Source organism: Prionailurus bengalensis, chromosome C2 (assembly GCF_016509475.1).
Source record: "Prionailurus bengalensis isolate Pbe53 chromosome C2, Fcat_Pben_1.1_paternal_pri, whole genome shotgun sequence".
Lineage (NCBI taxonomy): Eukaryota > Metazoa > Chordata > Mammalia > Carnivora > Felidae > Prionailurus > Prionailurus bengalensis.
The window spans coordinates 111,482,421-111,490,683 of NC_057350.1; the positions used below are offsets into that span (position 1 = coordinate 111,482,421).

Sequence of the window (8,263 nt, forward strand, 5' to 3'; positions counted from 1 at the left end):
TCAAGCAGGCTCTGTGCTGTCAATGCAGAGCCCAACGTGGTGCTCTATCCCACAACCCTGGGATCATGACCTGAGCTGAAATCAAGAGTCCAATGCTCAACCAACTGCTCCTTTTTCTCCTTCTTTTTAACATTTTGTAAATTTAAGGTATACAGTGTGTTGATTTGGTAAATTTATATATTGTAATATCACTACCATCTAGCATTAATTAACACTTCCATCGAGTCACATGATTACCATTTCTTTTTTTTGTGGTGAGAATAGTTAAGGTCTAGTCTCTTAGCACCTTCATAATACAGTATTGTTAATTACAATCACCATACTGTGCATAGATCTCCAGAGCTCCAGGACTTATTCATCTACTGGTTATAAGTTTGTATCCTTAAATATCTCCCTACTTTCTTTTGAAAGTTCCTGAACAAGTTGCCTTTCTAGAAGGCACATTGAATGTTTAAAACTGAGATGATAAATCCTGCTGCTGGGCTCTGGTCATTGTCCTGTGCACGTGTGATTTTAGCTGGAACCTTCTGCTGACAATGACTACTCAGTGTTGGCTGGTGTTCAGCTGCTGGTCTCAGAGTTGAGGGTGGGCTTGCCAACAGTTGCAATATGTGGCCGGCAAACTTGTTGCAGGAATCCCAGAACCACTCAAGCAAGATAGGGTGATCAGTGAGGAGTGTTTTGAAACCTGTATCCACTTGAGGGCACTGTCTACTTCAGTGGAAGTATAACCAAATTACATTCTGGTAGTTATGTAAGGAATTCTACATGGAAAGCCCGGTAAATTGGCACCAGTGTCTGATTTACTGCAGTGGAACTTTAGCACTCTTTATTGGTGTGGTCTCGGGTAGCTTCCCGGCTTGTGGCTCAACTGTGTTTTCCATCCAATTTCATTGATGCTGTGACTAGTGGTATTCCCCACCGCTCCCCCTCAATAACCTCTTCTCTAAGCTTTATTTTGTGTAATCTTGGACATTTTTGCCATTTGCTATATTTTTCATGAGTATATGAAATCAGTTGATGAGAGTGTTTCAGACCATACTGCCATGTAGAATGGATCTAACTGGAATTGCTTCTCCAATATTGTTGATAATTTTTCTGTTGCTTTCAATATAGTACCATCCCTTTAGAATAAGCAAAACTCGGGGCGCCTGGGTGGCGCAGTCGGTTAAGCGTCCGATTTCAGCCAGGTCACGATCTCGCGGTCCGTGAGTTCGAGCCCCGCGTCAGGCTCTGGGCTGATGGCTCGGAGCCTGTTTCCGATGCTGTGTCTCCCTCTTTCTCTGCCCCTCCCCCGTTCATGCTCTGTCTCTCTCTGTCCCAAAAATAAATAAACATTGAAAAAAAAATTTAAAAAAAAAAAAAAGAATAAGCAAAACTCAACATACCTTGGGTTAAATTGCATAATCTATAAATGCAAAGCTAGTTGAAAAAGGTTATACTTGTATGGCATTTTATAGTTTATGAAGAGTTTTCCATTGTGGAAACAATCTTGCCCTGCAAACAGTGGCAGAAAGAAAAAAAAAGATTGGAGGGTTCTGAATATGGGAATTGGTAGGCTTTCTTCTCAGTTTCTAAAATAAAATACACTTTGACAAACAAAAATGAATTTATATATTTTCTTATCCAGTATACATTGGAAATTTGTGTTCTCTCGAGGGGTACATGTACTTTGATTCTGTGGGAGGTGTGTTTGTGTGCATGTGTGTGAATTAATCACCTTAGTTTTTAAGTTAAAGATCCACTTTATTCTCCTTCTGTTTTGCATCATATTTTAGTATTTCCTGGCATTAATTGAAAATAAATAGTACCAGACCCATAATAACTTCTAATTCCCAAGTTGTTCCCTTGACCACATGGATAGTGGCAGGATGAGATAAGGAGTTACATGTTTCCGTTCACTTCCAGTCTATTTGACATATTTAAAGATATTTATAGTACATGTTATCAAATTTATAACATTTTTATGAGGATGGGAGTGTTTTATATCATTGTTTATTTCTTTACCCATTTTATCTATATTTGAACACTTAAAAGACTAGCTAATTTGAGATATTTCATTTTTGAAAGACTAAAATATTTCAGGTTCACAGCACATCACATGGTATTAAAATGTTTCAATATATTTATTCCCATGGAGGAACACTGGGCTAAGAAATAGGACAACCATAACTGGACTGTATCAAGATTGCATATCCCTATAATTGACTAAACTTACTTGTAAAAATTAGTATTATTGACAAGAATTGATTGCTAACCTTCTTTTTTCTTAACTGAAGAAAGGTTGTTTTTTTTTTTTTTCCTGACTAACTGGGTGTTAACACATTAAAAAATGAATAAAATATTAAATAAAGCCTGCAAACAAACAAAACATTTCTACCTTTTCCAAAGTGTTGCAAATGTAATATTTATTTATCAGGTATACAAAATTAAGATAAAAATATACTAAGAACTAAATGATTAAAATGCTAAATTTTTCCAGAAATACAAAAAGTAAAAATAAGACTTATTATAATATTAATATAATATAATATTAAAGGGAGTTTCAATATTTGGAAAACCTGTAGGCAAAAGGGTTTTAAGTAAAGTACCTTTAGGAAAAATGGTCTATTTCTGTGACTGTAATCTTAAAGTTTCTAAATCTACTATAAAATTTATTAACATATATATAGATATTGCACATACCTATTCAGAAACATTTTTACCCTCCAACACGTTTCTATTTATACTATAATGTATACATGTGTTTATGCATGTGCATATATTATGTCTAGACCCATGTGTATCAGTTATGTATTGTTAAGAAAATATTGCATAAGAAACAACTGCAATACCTTAAAGACATTGAACAATAAGCATTTATTTATCCTACACTCATGTGCCCAAGGGCTGGTGGCTGGGCTTGCTTGTTCTGCAGTCAGCTGGAGTGATGAAGTAGTTCTCCTGATTATGGCTGGCTCGCTCACCCATTGGGAATGAACTGGTGTTGGCTGATGTTAGGCTGGCCTTGGCTGGAATGACTAGGGTGATATGGTTCTACTTGATGTGTCTTTCAATCACCAGCAGACTAGCCTGGCCGTGTTCTTAGCTGGTAGTGGCACAAGAACAATGGCAGACTATTATGTGCTCTTTTTTTTTTTTTCCAAGCCCTGAATGTACCCACACTACAAACATCCTACTGAGAAAAACAAAATTACATAGTTGAATTCAAAATCAAGGGGTAGGGAAATATATTACATTATGTTTTGAGGAATGACATTCAAAGTCATATGGCAAGTAATGTGAATGGAGAGGTAGAGAATTGGAAGCATTAATTCAATCATTCTTCTGAAAATTTATATTTGGATTTTTAGATAAGACTCACCTGAATAGATTCAGGATGTTTTATAATTGTAACTCAGACATTGACTATCTATTGTGAAAAAAAAAGCCTTGAAATTTTCCCTAATGTTAAATAAAGAAAACAGTTTTGCTTTGGTAGATATTTTAATATGAAAATTTTCTTTTAATTATAAATTGCTAAATGCAATTAATGAAGATGGAATTGAGTAAGTCTTAAAAGGATTTAAAGGTAAATGGTAAAAGGTAGAGAGGAAAATATTGAACATGATGTGTGTGATGGCTTTTCTGGAATTCTGTGACATTACAGTTCCTTTTTCACTTGTAACATATCTTGTACTTTTCTTCTTCCCTCAAGTTCAGACATCACAGAAACACTTAATGGCACTTAAGTTGCATCAGGCCAAAGAAAACAAATGAACAAGCTAAAACAAATGTATTCCACTTCCAAATTCAAAGCATGAGACTGGGAAAAGAATTCAAGGGTTTGGAAACGAGTCCTGGCAGTCAGCCATTTCAAGGGTTTTTGCCTGGGGATTTTAGGCCCATAAAGATATACCAGAGTAGGAGGAGAAGGAAAGTATAGATCAAAGCTGTATAATCTAAATCATGAAATTGCAGAGATGGACTATAATGAAGTGAAGCTGGTATCAAATTAGAGATACAGGCTTAGTTTCTCCGAACAAAGGAGTTTGAGTCTCACCCCTCTAATGCTTGTTATTGTTAAATATTTGTAGGCCTCACAGGCAATGCTGCAATTATCTCTCCCAGTTATTAAATCCACTCTGCATTAGTAATACTTTTGGAAACCTCATGTGCTGAAGTTGCTTCCCGTTGGAAATGCATGCTTTCCTGCTTAATGCCAGCTTAAGAAAGAATAAAGAGAAGCGGGAAAAAAGTACTGAAAGGTGACATATTCAGAATTTATCTGGAATGTGACTTTGTTGTAAAGAAGAGTGTTCTGAGAGACAAGAGAAAAAATAAATTACTATAAAAACAAAGGAGAAAACTTGTAAATCTCTTATAAACTGTGAACATGTAGAATATTTGAAAAGCTCTGTCTGGACTGCCAGAATGTTTTGTACTCAAATTGTAACCATGAGAGATAGTTTCTTATTAATTGGTCTGAATCATCTATTCTTGGGATTCTTCTTAGACCCATGCAGTTATTTTAGGAAAAAGAAAGTTCAAGGGACCAATAGATAACAGAGATAACATAAATCTGAATTTGCTAGTGCATGCTTTTAAAATCCATAGCTCCCATGATTTAAAAACTACCTTCAACAACTGGTTAGGCAATTCATTCCACTATCAGTCGTCCTTAACATTTTTGAGATAAAGGTCCCTTGAGAGGCTAAGCTAAACTCTTTTTCCATGGCACATTCAGAGACCAGTATTTTATATACACTTTGTGGAAGGAAACTAATGATTTTTAGTTCTACTGAAAAATAGGATAACCCTGTTGCATTTTAAAGACATAAAAGCGTGTGCAATGTTGCTAATTATAAATGAGATGACCAGATGGAGAATGTTTATAGTAATAGTAATAATGATAAATTGGTAAAATGCTTTGTAATTAAAGCATTTTTATGTACATTGTATGAGTTGATCCTCAAAACAACACTGTTATTGTTTTTATCGTCATTATTTTATGATTAAAACGACTGAAACCTCACTACAAACAAATTTCTTCATAACAGCATTAAATGGCACAGGTGGATTATGACTCTAGGCTCTCTATTTCGGGGACTGTTACTTATGCCGCTCTTTTCTGTATGGTGTACTTCATATGTCTCATCTGTAAAGCTTGCTCAGTAGTAGCTCCTACCTCACAAAAAAGTGCTGACAGTGAATTGATCTTTAAAACCAAGAAAATTTTCCAGTTAGTCTAGAATCAGCAAGTATTTATCCTCATGGCTTCTATATAAATATCTCTTTAGAGATGGCCAATAATTGATGTTTAAAATCATATGGGTGTAATCAAAGATTCAGTTGAATTTAACTACATTAAGTGCATTTGATGAAACTAGTGGTCCACTCAATTTTGGACCCCTGGTAAATTGGCATTTCTCTTCTTTGAGGCCCTGGATACAACCAATAGGAGAGTGTGTTTGGTGCCTAAGCAAGCTGTACTCTAGAACATTCCTTTATATTGAGGGTGCCTCACCTTCCTACACTAGTCATCAGGCTGTTTCTGAGAAGGAGCACAAGGGGCATGTCAACAAATATACAGGCTTGATTTTGGTAAGAGCCTCCTACTTGAGCCCTACAGGCTTCTTTTCTTTCCTGGTTATCTAAACAGAATATGACCTCCTTATAATTCTTTCTCAGTTTATCTCACTGCTGCTTCATCTTTGATGTGCACCTGTGCACACAAAGATTTTCTGCATACTTCTTAATATAGAAAGAGAGCAAGGAAATGAAAGAATCCTGTCAGGATTGGTGACTTTTACATTTTGTCTATGTCTATAATCTCTATAACTGTTTAGTCTTAGTACTAGAGTTAAAAGGTATTAACATTCATCACTAGTTGTTTTTGTTTGTTTTTGCCACTATATCTCCATTTATTTCTTGGGTAGCTAAAATTTACTCTTGAATGGTTTCTTTGGGAAGAATTTATAGGCACTATATACCCTGAGTTTTTATATATCTAAAGTTCATTGTTTTTATTCTTACGTGAGAATTTGGGAGGTAGTAAAATTATTGAGTCACACTATCTTTGAGGCATTATTTTACCATCTTCTAGTGTTCTGTGGAACTTTTGGAAACTAGCCTGATTATTTACCATTTATAAGTATCTTCAATTAGCAATAATCATGCCTTGGATAAACCTCATTGGCTACGATACTGCCACCACACAAGCTGCATTTATAAATATCTTGGTCCAGTGGTTTTATTATTCTGTAATAAAATTGGTCATTCTATATCTAATTTTTCCTGGTACATGCTGTACTCTTTCTGTCTCTGGATTTACCATTATTCCTTTCATTTTCTGGAAAGTTTTCTTGTTTTATATTGTTAAATAATTGTTATATTTCATTATTTTGATTCTTGCTTTCAGGGAAACCATTTATGTATATGTTTGATTCCATAGTGATCATTTTTTTCCTGGAGTCCTCCTTAACTCCGTTTCCACTTCATTTTGCTTTCTATTCTCAGTATGATGCTCCATGTTCCTTGCCATATTTTGTCCTATGTAATTCTGTCAGATTAGCCTCTATTTTTGTAATGGTTTTACTTCCTACTCTGCTTCTTTCCTAAGCTGTTTTGGTTCCTGTTTCATTCCTTTGTTACATAGTTTCATGTACTGTAATTGTTTGTATCTTTTGAGTAGTTGCTTTGTAAAACTAACCATTTCATTTAAATTTTAATTTAAGACCTATTTTTTTTTTTTTGTCATCTGCTCTGTGGCAAGATTATTTTGGTGAGTGTCCTTTGCCATTTGCTCTTCCTATTTCCTCCTTCATGTGATATTGTATTTGATAAGAACCAATGCTGATTAGTTTTTGACCATGTGTTACCTTTGAGTGAGGTTCTCATCCTGAACCAGTTATTTATAGGAGATTCATTATAGGACTGGGCAGTTTATAATGTGGTTGGCCTGTTTTTTTTTTTTTTTTTTTTTTTTTTTTTTCTCTATGTCTAACGTAAATGAACAGCTGTGGGTCTGCCTCCAATTATGTCACTATCTTTCACTCTGCTCACTGACTAAATGCTTCCTGAAAATACGGCAAGTCAGTGGAATTCTTTGTTCAGCCTTACAGATCCTGATGTTTGTTGCCATATTAGTTCATGGAAGTTCCCTCAGTAACCTCGCACATTCTGATGTTTCAATTGAGAGATACTGATTTGTGATACTCACCTTGGAAATTCTGCCGGTTAGTCTGAGCTCTGTAGCCATTAAGTATCCATCCTTCCCTGTTTACCTTCCACCATTTTTCCTTCTCTGAATTTGGACATTCTTGCTCATATTATTGTTGTTCTGATTCACAGATGCATTTTATATGTTTATTAAAAGTAAATTTTAAAAATGTTTCTTATTCTCTTTTTTTTTCAGAGTAGTACTGCCTTTTACATTGGGGCATAAAATATGATTAAAAATAACTATTTTAAAGACATTTCCCAAAAGCATTGGAAAACTCTTATAAATGTGAATTAATTTTTCAGTGTAAATAGCACTTCTGTTATTGAAAAGTTAAGAGTTTTGTGATACAAAATGTCATAAAGGATACTTACATAATCTTGCACATGATAACCCAGATCCATTTGTTCATTTAATAAAGAAGAATTATATCTAGAAAACTTTTAATGGATTATTATATTGAAAAAATTTAAGAATTTAATGTTATGTTGACTAAAATAGCTGTCAGTGGGAGAAACTTCTCAGTAATTAACTATGCTGGAGTTAAGACTTCCATAGTGCTTATAAAGATTCTTAGTTACAAAGAGCTTTATTTTGATGTTGTAAAATTCCCACAGATTTCTTATGATGGGATCATGATAAATACTCAATTTTTGCAGTGAGGGAAACAGAGTGGATTTTTCCTCAGTATCATCAGGAACATGCCCATGAATAAAATCCTATTAAAAGAGCATTTGAGGGATACCTCAGTAGCTTAGGCTGTTGAATGTCCAACTCTTGATTTGGCTCAGGTCAGGATCCCAGGGTCATGGGATCGAGCCGTGCATCAGATTCAGCCCTGCTTAAGATTCTTCTCTCTCTTTCTCTCTCTCCCTCTGCCCTGCTAGTGTGCACTCTCTCTTTCTAAAATAAAACATAATTTTAAAAAAGAGCATTTGAAGCAGAAGTATATGTAGAGAAAATGAAAAGTTTTTAGAGTTGAACATACGTTTTCAGAAGAAGGATTTGTCTGCATCACAAGTAAATGGGGATATATTGTTAGAGTGAGCCTTATGAGGGTTA

General features: G+C 34.8%; 1 pseudogene; it reads right to left on the minus strand.

Annotated features, from left to right (window-relative positions):
* Positions 1–6,086: 6,086 nt before the first annotated feature.
* LOC122492578 lies at positions 6,087–6,203 on the minus strand (annotated as a pseudogene).
* Positions 6,204–8,263: the final 2,060 nt, after the last annotated feature.